We start from the raw sequence: 15,161 nt of genomic DNA, 5'->3' as shown, positions 1-15,161 counted from the left end.
TGGATGGACAGCATCTTCTAGGTTGAGAAATCCTTTTTTTTTTTTTTTTTTTTTTTTTTTTTTGATAATGTCACCTTTGGGTGAACATTAGCAACCTTGCTACCAACCATTATTCTCTGTTTTTTTCAGACAAAGAAGACCTTTGATTTGTATTCTATTACAATAAGGTTGAACTTTACCACTTTGGTGGATTCCACCCAATCTTACTGTAATAGTCTACAAATTCATTCCGGCAGCTAAAAGTGGGATTGTTTAACCATGAATAAAAAATATTCATAAACAAAAGCATGAACTACATTACCAAGAATAAACAAGTTCATATTCTGATATGCAAGTAATGTATGAGTTGATTTTCTTTCATTTCTTCCAATTAATAGGAAAATTATAAAGAATCATTAAACACCCATACTTGTAACTTATACAAAATAGATCATAAAAGTTGATCAAAACTAGGCTCATAATATATCAAAACGAAGAGCACGAAAAACTGGACTCAACGCAAAAAACCAGGGTGAAAAATTCTTCACCGTTTGCCCGTACGAGCCGTTTGAAGTTACTGTTTTTTTTTTTTTGAATCAAAATCAATCCGGGTCAACCGGTTCGGGCAAATTAGTTCCGGGTCAACGACCCGGTCAACCTTTGACCGAGTGGGTCATGAGTTGACCCACTGCATCCCGGGTCAACTAGGTAGGGTTTCCGAGTTGACCCGGCGATGACTCGCCGCCGTTTTTTTTTTGAAAAATTTTTATTTTTCTCTCTCCTCCGGCAGCCGATTTACGGTGGCGCGTGACGGCGCGTCCGGAGGTTTCCGGCGACGTGCGGCATACCGCCGCGACCGTCTTCTTGTGCTCTACAACTTTTGTGAAGAAAGTTTTCCCATACGGGATCTTTAAGTAAGAGTAAAATAATAATTTTCATAAATAGAAACCCAAATCTTTTTTTTTCTTACATAATTTCTTGATTCTAACACCATAGTGTAGGCTCTGATACCAATTGTTAGTGATTCTAAATCCTAGAATCATTTGAATTACCTATAGTGTATAGAATACAAGAATGAATAATGGAAAGAAATCAATCACATACCCATTGAGCGTGAATAAAGTCCCTAAATCAAGGTTGACGCTTGTACCACGAATTATGATGAAGAACCACTCAATATGGGTCCTTCTACTGAGATCTTCTGCAGCCTCTTACTATGGGATCTTCTCTCTGTCTCTACACTAGCTTTGTGAGAAAGCAGTGCTCTCAAAATATTATTATGAAAGTAATAGCTGCAGGGACCGTCAGTATTCTATATATAATAGAATTCCTAAACCCTAATCCATTCCCACAATAGAATAGGGCTAGAAGTTTCCTAATTAGAGTGGTCCTTATTCTCTTGGGCCCAATGGGTCAATCAATATCAGTTAAGCCCACATAAGAGTCCTAACATGTACATTTTAATGTATGTATGATTATGGATGTATGCCCTTTTACATTATATGCTCGCGTATTTTTATGATGTTTGATTGGATCATGCTATACCTAGATGAATGCATGTCATGACTATGCATTTTCTTACTATGCTTCATGTATGAACTCCTATTCTACATGTCAATAAATGCTTGTACATGTTTGCTATGCATGCATCCATGATGCTTATGTTGGAATGCTTACTTGTAATGATAGGGCCATCCCACGCCTATGTAACAGAGGGAGGTTGGATTAATTGCTCCCACCCTATGCTTCAGCGGACTGTCTGCAACATGCCATTGTGACCCTGATTCCTGTCATGTGGCTGAAAGATGGACGTCGAGTTGACCCGTTTTCTGGCCTGGTGGTGGTGACCGAGCACCTATACTTTTCACCTTCCTGTGGGTGAGATGATAGTCACTCCACTCTGCTTTCACGCTTTGACGGGTCTTCCATTTGGGCGAGAGCCTATATCACTCTATCCACCCCTTTTGATAGGGAGGCCATTGCTGAGCTCCTTGGCATTGATTCTGATAAACTGACTATTCTCCTTTTGGCCCTTCGTAACTTCTAGTCTGGGAAGGGCAAGATCATACCTTCCTCTTGACGGGAGAGAGATCAGTTTTTTTGGTGCGTGCACCTCTATTGGGCTGGCCAGTGCCTGTTCAATAGTCCTTCAGATAAAGTGGATCTTTGACTTACTTATTACTTCCGGGATCTCAACGGCACCCAGATGTATGATTGGGGCGGTGCCGCCTATGCTTACTTTCTAAGGATGATGGACCATTTAGACCTCGACGATCCTATTGTGTACGGGGCTTCCTACATCCTGCAAGTAAGAACCAACATGCCGACATATTTTTGTTTGCTCCATTTTACTTCTGCACATGATTGATGTTCTCTTTTTCTTTTTCTCTTGACAGCCTTGGGTGTACAAGCACCTGGATTTCCTCTCTTTGGTTCAGAAGAACCCAGATAGTGAGGACTTTCCCATTACCTGGAGATGGAGTTTGGGTGTGACTCCTCATCTCCATCATATCTCAGGGAGAGACCTTTTGAACCTAATCTCTAAGGTATGTCTTTACTTCTCATTGCCCTCTTTTTTTTTTTTTTTTTTTTTCTCTTTATTACACTTGTTTCCTTCTTGTGCAAGTGAACTAGACTCCGTTTCAGAATGTGACCTTTCCTTCCTTGGCACACAGGAACTAGGCCAGATGGCTCACCGGTCTCCGTGTCTTATTCTGTCGGTCCCAGCGGTTCAACATGGTATTTAAGAGAGAGAGAGTCACTAGATAGTGGTTCGACCCCGATAGTCCGCTGGTCCCTCATTATCCTCCTCCGGCTATGCATGATCCGGATGCTTTGCCTGGGAATGAGTTCCAGGCGGCCTTAGGTGGCATGACCGTGGATCACTTCACTGATCTGGCGGGGAGTTACTAGGAGTTTCTCCAGCAGAAGACCGTGTGCGTGCCACTGACATTGGATGGTCCTCGGGTAATTACTCCAAATCTGGTTTAGCCATCTTGATTTCCCATTTTGTGAGTGCATAAGTTTGTTCCCTTCTTCAATATGATAGGCCGCTCATCTTTATTAGCCGGAACATTCACAGACCGATCGGTACCTCCGTGGAGGGTTCCACACACATGGGCACCGAGCTAGACTATAACATATTAACATGGTGGAGAGCCTCTCCTCAATCCCTGGTTTTCCCTGGTGGACATACCGCAATGCACATAATCCTGTAGCCTAGGTCATGCTTCCCAGATCGATGGTGCCTCTTGATACCATGGGTCTGTGTAAGTTCCTTTCCTCATCTATCATATTTTCCCTTTTGGTGCCAACTTCAACCTTTTTATCTTTATCACATGTTTCCCCTTCTGTATACTATGAGTGTCGCATGCTACGACACTTGCTTGTACCGCCAGACAGAATGGAACCGCTATCTGGTAACTCCTTACTTCTCATTCATCATTGGTACTAGATTCCTGCTAATATGGCCTATTGATAGGAACTGTACGTTGCTGACCTCGAGGCACGGCTATTCCACTTAGATTTTAGGTTCAGAGGTAGAGGTACTAGCACTGGGAACTGCGATGGAGCTCCCGATCCTGGTTATGGAGGTGCTGGCGCGAGTCACAGAGGAGGATCTGGCTTTGGATTTGATGGATCTAACTTCGCGGGTGGAGAGACTGAAGCGGGCCCCATCATTTCTTTGGAGGAGATGAATCTCCTTTTATAGGAAGATCTTCAAGATGCACAGGGTGGCCAAGGGGGCCATAATGGGCAGCCACAAGACTGGCTCATGTTTATGCATGTAAACTCTTTTCATTATTTTTCCTTTTTTGTTTTATTTTATTGATGAAACAATGGTAATATGATGTTTTATTATAATGCACATTTTAAAACTACCAAATTATCTTTGTGGATATTGCACCACTCTTTCACCTTTTGATTCCATATGGTCATATGTGAAGAGGGACTAGAGTAAACCAAATTGACACAATCTTTTGTCCAAGGTCGAATCCTCTTACATTGGCCAAACTCTAACAAGAAGATTAACAATGGATACCGTCAACTCTTGTGGTGGATGAAAATTCTTGATCTCCTCAGGCTCTCCTTGGGGAAGTCGATACTACTGCATAATGTATAAGGGGCGATAGAATGAAGTGTGGGTCAGGCCCATCAATCTGATGTAGTTGCAACCATAGGTTTTCAATAAAAAGTTGGCCTGTGGCCACTAGTGAATCCCAATTTATAGTTTCCAAGGTCTTCTCTTGTAAATATTGTGCCCAGTCGGTGATGTCTTCAAACCTTGGAATTTATCTTTTATCTTGGTAGTGTGTACCTTCAGCTGACTACCCCCTAAGGGTTTCAGTAACTGCAACCGCTCCGTCAACCAAAGCTGGAATATAGATGGACATCCCATATAATAATCTAACCCAAATTTTCCTTTGTAGTTCATCTCATCAAATCCTCGGAAAAGTCCCGCCAAAATGGTGGGGACTAAATCATATCCTCCCTCCAACTACCTCACAACTTCTATAATGACGGGATGTACCCCTTGCCCTGGTATGCGGAGGAGGAATTGTGCTATCATGTAGAAAAGATAGGCATTGACCTAATGTTGGCGATGAATTTCGTCTTGTGGTGGGCATATGCTGAATGCTCTTGATACTTTCAAAATGTTGATCTTTATATAGCTCATAAATTGTATCATTTCTTCTTTGTTCCACCTGAAGAAATCCTGGATTTCCTTTGAGTGGTCTGACTTCATAAACCTTCCTGCGAGAGCGAAAGCAGATAAGCTTTGAATTCCTCTGTAGTGGGGAACCTCTCTACTATGCCAAACCTAAACACATGGAGCTCTGTATTCCAGTACTGTGGTACCTACCGTAGCATTCTATGGTGTAACTTTAGCATCCAACTCTATTTAGCATATGCATATTCAAAGATTTTAGGAAATCTGGCTCTTCACTGTCTATCTTCAAGGTCCACTTACGTAATGTCTCATCTAGAGAGCCCATGCTAATGTTTCCTACAATTGCCCCAATGGATTAGAAATATCTTTCAGTAACACTCACACATCCAAGGCTCGACACAAATTTTATCACTTCATTTATTGTACCGAGACTATCTTATCAAGGGTGAGAATGAACTAGCCTTGATAATTGATGCCAGGTTACAATTCTTGACAAGGTTGAATATGGAAAAAATTTGAAGGATCATAGGTGGAAGAAAGTGACTTGATAATCAATTGCTGGATGGCGATTCTTAAGGGACTGAAGCAAAGTTGATCTTGTAGATACTCTGACCATTAATTCAAGAATCCTTTGCCTCTCTCTCTCTCTCTCTCTCTCTCTTTGAGGTTATTAAGACAACACTCGCATATATAGAGTGTCCTACGTATCCCTTGTGAGGAATTAGGTCTAATGTAGTTCAGGTGCTTCACCCTACATATAGTATCTTTTGAGTTGATCCATATTGACGAGTCCTGGTACTTCTTCTCCATCAATATCCACGAGTCTGATGGCCTTCCCTAGTAATATTTATTTGATTGTGAATGGGCTGCTCCAATTTGGTCTAAATTTCCCTCTTAGGCCATGAATAGGAGCCCTCTGTTCTTGGAGAACCAATTCACCCTTCTGTATGTGACGAGACTTCACATGCTTGTTAAAGGCCTTAGCCATCCTTCGTTGATTTTTCCTCAAGTTGTTTATAGCTTTCATCCGCTTCTCATCTATCAGATTGATCTCATCATGACGAGTTCTTACCCACTCCCCTTTGGGTAACTAACTGTCATGGAGCACCCTGAGTGACGGTACCTATATTTTTGTGGGTAACACTACTTCTATTCTATAAACCAAGGAGAAGGGGGTTCCCCTATAGAGGATCTTATGGAAGTTCTATATGCCCATAAGGTGTAAGTTAGCTTATCCGCCCATTCCTTGTGGGTATCTGCCATCTTCTGAATAATCAGTTTTATGTTCTTGTTGGCTACCTCGATTGCCCCATTGGTCTATGGCCTATAAGTGGTGGACTTATGCCTTCTGATACTGAATTTTGCATAAATCTTGTTGGCCTTGCCCTAGAAATGCGACCTTTGATCTGATATAAGCTCCTATGGTACCCCATATTGGCAAAAAATGTTATCTTGAACGAATTTTTCCACCTTGGCAGCTGTAAGCATTGCATATGACTACGCTTCGACCCCCTTGGTGAAGTAATCAATTGCTACTAGGATGAATTTGTGCCCAATGGATTCCTTTGGATGGATTTTTCCTATGATGTTGATGCCCTAAGCAGAAAATGGGCAAGGGGAACTGAGCGAGTGTAGTTCCATAGATGGGATGTGAATAATATTGGCAAAGATCTGATACTTGTGGCACTTCTTGAAGAAATCCACACAGTTTACCTCCATTGCATTCCAATAATATCCCAAGTGTAGGATCGTGTTGGGTAACATCCTTGCATTCATATGAGGTCCACAAAGGCCTTGATGAATTTCTTCTATAATGATTTTTTCTTGTTCTTCATCTACACAGAGCAACTATATCCTGTCATATGACCTCTTATACATCAAATCTCCCAGCGAGATAAATTGGGTTGTATATTTTCTCAAGAATTTCTTTTCTCCTTCAGAGGCCTCCATCGGGTACTTTATTTCTCTAATGTAGTCAATTATGGGCGCAAACCATGACCTTCCATCTACAGTAATAGCATTCACTGTATCCTGATATATAGGCTTCTCCCTTCCTTCTACCATGAATGGTCAGACCTTGGCCATAGGATTACATTCCACCATAGATGCCAAACTGGCGAGAGTGTCGACAAACCGATTGTTATCTCTTTGAAAGTACTCAAAGAAGATCTTTTCAAAATGCTTAATCATCTCCTCCAAGTGCTCCTGATATGATTTCAACTTTTCATCTTTGGTCTTCCACTTCCCTTGAGTTTGATAGATAATGATGGTTGAGTCGCTGTATACCTTGATCTTCTTTACCTCAATAGTTAATGCTATTCTTAGTCCCAATGCACATGCTTCCTACTCAGCAATATTATTAGTGCAAGAGAAGCCAAGATATAAGGATGAAGGCAAGTACAACCCATCGAGAGTCACCAGAAGTATCCCCTCACCAAACCCCTTTTGATTGGATGCCCCATCGAAATACAACTGCCATTCATTGGTTGTTTCTTCTTTGGCTACGACTATCTCTTCATTTGGAAAATCATCATCTAGCATTCTTTCATCTTTTGTGGGGTGAGCAGCCAAATGATCTACCACCACCTACCCCTTGATGGACTTCTTAGTGATGTAGGTGATGTCAACTCGGACAACAACAATAACCACCGAGCCATTTTCCCTGTCAAAGCTGGCTTTTTGAAGAGATATTTGATTAGATCCATCCTTGAAATGAATCGAACCAGATATGCCACTATATAATGTCTCAGCCTTTTCGTCACCCAGACCAATGTAGTATAGGTCTTCTGTAGAGGTGTGTATCGTGTTTCATATTCTAGGAATTTTTTTCTCAAATAATAGATGGACTGTTCTGCACCATTTCCTTTCCCCTTTTGGGCCAACAATGTTCTCATAGAGTTTTCTCCCACTGACAAATATAATAAAAGAGGTTCTCCAACAACAGGTGGTACCGACACCAATGGATTTATCAAATATTCTTTCATTTTATCGAATGCTTGTTGACACTGATCATTTGTCTTTCTTCAACAGGTTGAAAATTGGATTACATATAGTAGTCAGCCGAGATATGAATCGACTAATGTACTGGATGTGACCAAGGAATCCCCTTATCTCCTTCAGGATTCGAGGTGGGGGAATTTCTTGAATATCCTTAATCTTAATAGGGTCAACCTCAATGCCTCTTTCACTTACGAGGAACCCCAATAGCTTTATAGCTATTGCACTAAATACGCACTTCTAGGGGTTCAGTCTTAGCTGATACTTCTTTATCCTTTCAAAGAACTTCCTCAAGGCGCGGCCATGCCCCTGTCTGTCTGCGGACTTTACTATCATGTCATTGGCGTAGGCATGCACTTCCTTATGCATCATATCATGGAGGATGGCAGTAGCTACTCTTTGATAAGTTGCCCTGGTATTCTTTAGCACAAATGGCATCACCTTGTAGCAATACATTCCCCACCGGGTGGTGAAAGCTGTTTTCTCCTTATCTGTGGGGTGCATGCTTATCTGGTTGTATCCCGAGAAGCCATCCACGAAAGATAGCATTGCATGTTTTGGCTATGTTGTCAACTACCACATCAATATGTGGTAGTGGGAAGTCATCCTTTGGGCTCACTCTATTGAGATCTTGGAAATCTACACACATCCGTAATTTCTCATCCTTCTTGGGGACTGGAACAACATTGGCCAACCATTGGGGGTATTCCACAACTTGTAGGAACTGGCATTCCATTGCTTCATTACTTCTTCCTTGATTTTCTCACTCTGTTCCAGACGCATCCTTCTAGGTTTTTGTTTGATAGGTCTCGCGTCAGGGTATGTCGGTAAACAATGATGCACAATACTTGAATCAATCCTAGGCATATCTTTATAAGACCATGCAAACACCTCCATGAATTCCTAGAGAAAACTTGTCATCTGAGCTGCTTCTTCATTATCTAGGGTAGCACTAATTTTAACATCTCGAGGGCATTGGTCTGTTCCCAAATTAATGACCAGAGTATCCTCACCGATAGGTTGGACTTTCTTGGGCTTGCATTGTTTTATTAAACTATGATATTTATTAAGATCATCATAAAAAAATGGAGACAAGTCATACTCAGAATCAAGAATTTCATTAATATCAAAAAGAGGAATGACATATTCAGAATACATAAACTTGAATTTATTATTTATAGGAAAAGAAATGACATCAAAGGACTCAATGACAGACTCAAGGACAGACTCAGTGCTTTATTTGGTGACATTTAGACCGGTTGACTCTTGGATTTAAGTAAACTTAAAGTTGTCCCCAAAACTTGTCCCAGTAGTGGTCCATTGGCTCTTTGGGTTTTTTCTCCTTACTGGGGTTAGGAAGTCAAGGTCCTTCACAAATGTCACAAACCTAGGCTCGCACCTTCTTCACTACATTAAAGAGACGCGGGAGTTCCATGTCTAATGCTTCTTCTAATGTGTCATTTTCCCCTACTTCCTAGAGGAACTTCCCATGTTCAACATAGTAGTCTTTACTGATAGCCATGTCACCCAATATTTTGTTGGTCTCATTCAGATGATCTTCCATCATGCTTAAGAGTGCTACTATGTTCGCCAGTTGCTCATCCTCAGCTACTTTTGAATTAACACCTTCTTCCTCTTTGTCTGAAAATTCTATCACTATTTGGATATATAATGTTGGATGGATGACATCAGTGGGATCCATTATTGGGTTATCCCCACCTATGGCACATACCGGGTTATTCACCATGTCACCGAAATTATTAAGCTCCTCATAATCAGACTCCCCCTCTGTATCTCTCATTATGTGAATCATGCAAGCCTCATCTTTAATTTGATCCCCAATTGCTAATGTCATGATTGCCTTAAGAAGTTCATCGGTCAACTCTTCAATTACTGGCGTCAAGTCCTATCTCAGATCAACATGGTGTATCAATGGGGTGGGATCCATCTCTAATTCTCCATCATCCAAAGAATTACTGACCCGTGCTCTGGAAGTGGGTTGGTGGTGACATTAGGAGCTTGCTTGGCTTTTACTTATTTGTCCCATTATCTACCAAATCCTAGATAGCATGTTACAAATTGAAGCATCGCTCTGTGGTATGACCTTTCTGATTATAGCAAGAACAACATTCATATTCTGGGGGATTATTGGCAGGTCTGGGAGCAACTATGTCGAGGAGACCCTGCTTCTTCAACTTCTCGTATACTGTGGCCAACGATATTCCCAAATCTGTGAACTGCCTTCTAGACTGTGGGCCCCTTTGGCCTGCGGGGTCTGCCTGTATGACAAATGGTTATGGTTGGGGCACTGCTACTAATGGTGCTAGCTGTTGGACTGCATTCACTGTGCCTGTCTCTGATCTCTTGCCTTGCCTAAACCATGCATTCTTTCCCAAGGCTTAAGTCACTACCTGATATTGAGCATCCCTCAACCACTTGTTCTCGATGCTAGTGCCTATGGCTATCAAAGCATCAGAATTCTACAAATGTTGGTAGTAAAAGACCTCATAGTTGGCTTTGGAGAGATTTTCAATCAACATCTCCACTTGCTTTGCCTCAGTAGGATGATCTACCATTTTGGCGGCCTTATCATGGAACCTCATCAAAAATGTTCGAAACCCCTCCTTCAGTTGTTTCCTCAAGGTTTCCAATTCAAGACATTTGACGTCGACCTCCATATTATAAGAGAACTGCTTAGTGAAGGCTCACAAAACTATCCCCCAATTCTGGGTTTGTGCGGGTTCCAATTATGTGAGCCATCTCAAGGCCGGTCCTGACAATGCCAACATAAATGCTTTCCCAATCTGCTCATCCATAATTTTCCATGATTTGGTGATACTCACGAAAACCTTCAAATGTGCTTTGGGGTCTCCAGTTCCAGCAAGTCGATCGGACTGCCATTTGAACTTCTTGGGAACCAGAATCCCAGAGAAGAACTCATCGCACTGGGATCTATAGCCTGCCTCTCCTGAATTTTACTCTGGATCAGACCTTCTAATTTTTCTAACTGTTCTTGCATCTTCTTCTCCCTTTCTATATCTAGAATTTCATTCTACAGATGGGTGGCAAACTCCTCTTCTTCATCATCGATAACAACCCTGGGTGTGCCCTTGGGTACTGCGGAAGTTCCTCTTGGTGTGGCCACCCTAGGCTGCTCCAGCTCTCCTGAAACAGGAACTACCCTTGTTGGATTTCTAGCAACATTTTAATTATCTAATCGGTGTCAGGCTTTCATTGGGCTACCTTAAATGGGCCTTAGTTGGGTCTTAATCGGGCTATAGAACCAATTTAGGTCTAAACAAGCTTTAGACATGCCTAACCTAAAACTCTTTTCTTAAGTAGAAGGCCCAGAAATATGTGATGCAAATCTTTAATAAATAAGAGAAATAATATGAGATTATGGTTATTCTTATAGAGAGAGAGAGAGAGAGAGAGAGAGAGAGAGAGATTATGGCCATTACAACTTACAAAACAAAGCTTAATTAAATCAAAAGCTATTACAAAGCAAAGGGTAAGAAAGCTTAATTAGTTTCTTACTAGCAGTGGAAAAAAAATAGGAATTTATGTAGCATTAAAGGGGGTCAGGTTGGGTCAGGCTAGAATGAGTTGGTTCAAGTTGGGTATATAAATGTGTTGGTTCGGTCGAGTCTCTGATGGGCTAGTTACATGCACCTTGAATGCCCATTTAGCCCAACACATTTATTAATTGGCCCGATCCATGTCGGGTCTTAAATGTGTCGGGCTTGGTCGAGCCTACCTTGCAGGCTCATAATTGACACCCCTAATGCCAACAACCCTTGAGTTTATTTTTCACCTCTCCTAATTGAGTAGAAATGTCATTTATGGAGTAAGGGAGAGAGATAGACACATAGACGCGCTAGCATACACACTCTCGGATGGTGAAGTATAACATTCCCACACAAGATGTTTGGCAGCCCCTCTCCCCCTTCCCTGCATCTCAAGAGAAAGACATGTGAAAATTTACCTCTCCTCAAAAAAAAAAAAAATTGATAAAAACGAAATTCTAAGTATAGTTTTAAATAACTGTATGGCGTCTCTCTCCTCTCTTTTTCTTTTTTCTCATAAAAAAAAATTTTGAGTAGTAAATAATTATAAGGCATCCCTCTCCTCAATATCATACTACTATTAAAAGTAAGTACTTCACTTCTTTGGTATGCTTTTTAAAAGGACAAAAAAACCAGTGGCATCTACAAAAAAACTTTGAAAATTACCAAAAACACTTTCCAAATGGAGGATAGAAAAAACTGTGAAATAATTATACGAATAACGCACATAAAAACGCATAAAAGGGGGAGGTTGAGAAAAAAATTGAAATAATTACCTTAATAACACACATAATAAGGCACAAAAAGGGGATGTTTAAAAAAATCCCTAATAATTAAGAATCAAATTGTGGATCATTAATTGGGGATTGGCAAATAATAGGGACCGTTATGAAAGCCTTAATCCTGCTTGCCACATCACCTCAAAAAAAAAAAGTTGAGGATTTTATTTTAAATAAATTCCTAATAACTTGGAATCAAATCGAGCAGTGAATGTTCATGTACGTGAATGCACGTGAACATCTCTAATCCGTGGATATGGCATCTATTAAATGAGGAGAGAGAAAATATATGCCATATTCACGGACCAAGGATGTTCACGTACTTTCACGTACGTGAACATTCACCGGCCTCCAAATCATGGGCACATAATAATGCACAAAGGGGTAGGTTTTAAGAAAAAAAATCCCTAATAATTAGGAATCAAATCGTGAGAGCATTATTTGGGGATAAGGAGGTTTTAAAAGAAATAAACAACTCTACGTGGGAGCATTATTTGGGGATAGGGAGGTTTTAAAGGAAATAAATAACTCTAATTGAAATCTGAAAAGAGAGAGAGAGAAAGAGAGTGATGGCCCCACCATCAGTACATGTTAGAAAGAGAAAGGACAAAATTACCCTTCTATCCAATAGTCTAATTTTGGGGTATATACCATACTTCTTCAAATACCATTTCAGAGGACAAAATTGTCCCTGCCTATTAGAGAGTAAACCTCTTTCTCTCCAGTGATCTAACGACTCTCCTATATCGGTTTCTCTAGGAAGGAACACCTCCTAGGCTCCCACACATATATCTCCATCCTCCGTCCCTCCCCATCCTTCTCTCTCACCCTGCTACCGTTATGCTCTAGAATTCAATTATCTGCTATAACTCCTATTATACTTTTCCGTCCATATACCTCTTTCTCTCCAGCGATCTGATGACTCTCCTATATCGGTTTCTCTGGGAAGGAACACCTCCTAGGCTCCCACACATATATCTCCATCCTCCGTCCCTCCCCATCCTTCTCTCTCACCCTGCTACCGTTATGCTCTAGAATTCAATTATCTGCTATAACTCCTATTATACTTTTCCGTCCATATACCTCTACCCTCCCCATCCCTCTTTCTCACTCTCTAGCATTCTGCTCTAGAAGTCAGGTCCAACTGTCAGAAAGTGTTTGAAGTGTCTTCCGATCAACATCCCTCATCCCTCTCTCTGTCTCCTACCATTTTGATCCAGAAGACATGCCCGATTGTCAGAAGGTTTTGAAGTGTCTACTGATCTGTTACAGGGTTCAAATTTCTGTTTTAATTCCTATTATACTTATGCGGCCAAAATTTTCTGTTAAATGCCCTCATGTACTTAGTGTTGCTGCCAAAAAACCCCGCGAGTTGGTCTTGCACAAGCACAGACGGTGGAGGCCCAGAGCTTTGTCCAGGGTTAGTCCTCCGATGCTCAAGTTAGGGTTGGCCGCATAGTTTTCAGTAAGGGAGTAATGATGAGGGTCTGAATGCTTACCTTCTTCCTTCCTCCTGGCCCCTTTATATGGTTCCTCGGGTCTAGGGTTTTTTCTTGTCTTTTCCTCTGTCCTTCTCCCATACGGCCGTCCTTCTTGTGGGGAATATTCCCCTCATGAAAACAACGTGATCGAGCGTGATTGAGTCCTTGGAATCCTTATCTGGTGGAGGACACGTGTCTCAGGGGTGACATGTGTCCTTTTCCCACCGAGAGATCAATTTGGCTATATCAGGAGCCCCCTTACTCCCACTAGGAGTCTCTTCCTGTGGGAATAACCAACTTTTTCACAATCACCGCTCTTTTCTTCATCACTTCCTTCTTTCCTTTTTTTCTTCCTTATTTTTATTTTATTTTTTTTACTTTGGCCTTATTCCTTCTGCCTTAGCCTTGTTGGCGACCGAGGTAAAGACCTTCAGTCGGTTCGGCTCGGCTTGGCCTTACTCTAAGTCCCCTGCCGAGGTGAGGACGCTCAGTCAGGTCCGTTTGGCTTTGGCTGAGCTCCCAACCAAGAGGGGGGTCCTCGGTCAGGTCCGTTTGGCTCTGGTCGAACTCCCAATCTGAGGTGAGGACCCTCGGTTGGGTCCATTCAGCCTTGGCCGAACTCCCAATCCGAGGTGAGGACCCTCGATCAGGTCCGTTTGGCTTTAGTCGAACTCCCAATCCGAGGTGGGGACCCTCGATCAGGTCCGTTCGGCTTTGGCCGAACTCCCAACCGAGAGGGGAACCCTCGATCAGGTCCATTCGGCTTTGGTCGAACTCCCAACCGAGAGGGGGACCCTTGGTCAGGTCCGTTCGGCTTTGGCTGCACTCCCAATCGAGAGGGGAACCCTCGGTCAGGTCTGTTCGGCTTTAGTCGAGCTCCCAATCGAGAGGGGGGACCCTCGGTCAGGTCCGTTCGGCTTTGGCCGAACTCCCAACCGAGAGGGGGACCCTCGGTCAGGTCCATTCGGCTTTGGCTAAACTCCCAACCGAGAGGGGGACCCTTTGTCAGGTCCGTTCGGGCACAAACCTCGAGGCTTTGTACTCTGACGTGGTGGCACCATTAATGCTCGGGTAGTCGTACCATCTTTCTCCCCATCTATATAGTGTGGGGGGCCATTTACGGGGCACTTTTCTTTTCCCTTCGGAGAGCTTACCTTCGGCCTCGGTGTTCTTTTCGAAGATTTTGTCTTCGTCTTGACTTCCCCTAGTTTAGTGACACCCAAAAAGTAAGTGATGTCTTCCTTGTCGGGCTACAGCCCATCGTCCTCCGAGAGGACGAGGCCAAAACGTAGGCATAGGAGTCTAGGGGAGGTCCGAGGGATGTCCTCGGATTCCACTGACTCTCCCTCTTCCCGCGACTCATCGTCCCCGGCCTTGTCGTCTGGGTCCAAGGGTGACTCCAACGGTGCAGGTTTCAAGGAGAGGGTGCTCGATTCCTGAGCTCAGACCCAGGAGCCCTTAGAAGTGGAGGCTCTCAACATCGTCTCCATGATGGATGAGCCAGAACTGGAGGAGCTGAGGGCCTCCTTCGGTGTCTCGGATGCTTTCGAGCTCCGTCTACCCAGACCATCCGACCGAGCCAGCTATCGAAACTTCGAGGAGCTGTGCTTGTACAAGGAGGCTTTTAAGGCTGGCCTTCGGCTGGCCTTCCACCCCTTCTTCACCCGAGTGTTTCGGCACTATGGGG

General features: G+C 42.7%; 1 long non-coding RNA gene across 1 annotated transcript; it reads left to right on the top strand.

The window, feature by feature from the left end:
* The first annotated feature begins 2,406 nt into the window (after nt 1-2,406).
* Nucleotides 2,407-3,830, top strand: LOC122068374. Its single transcript, XR_006137102.1, has 3 exons — nt 2,407-2,525; nt 2,655-2,946; nt 3,461-3,830. It is a non-coding gene; the product is annotated as an uncharacterized LOC122068374 (long non-coding RNA).
* Nucleotides 3,831-15,161: the final 11,331 nt, after the last annotated feature.

The sequence above is a fragment of the Macadamia integrifolia genome, unplaced genomic scaffold (genome assembly GCF_013358625.1).
Source record: "Macadamia integrifolia cultivar HAES 741 unplaced genomic scaffold, SCU_Mint_v3 scaffold378, whole genome shotgun sequence".
NCBI classification, from domain to species: Eukaryota; Viridiplantae; Streptophyta; class Magnoliopsida; order Proteales; family Proteaceae; genus Macadamia; species Macadamia integrifolia.
Note: the sequence above shows the minus strand (reverse complement) of the source record. Positions and strands in the feature narration are given on the sequence as shown.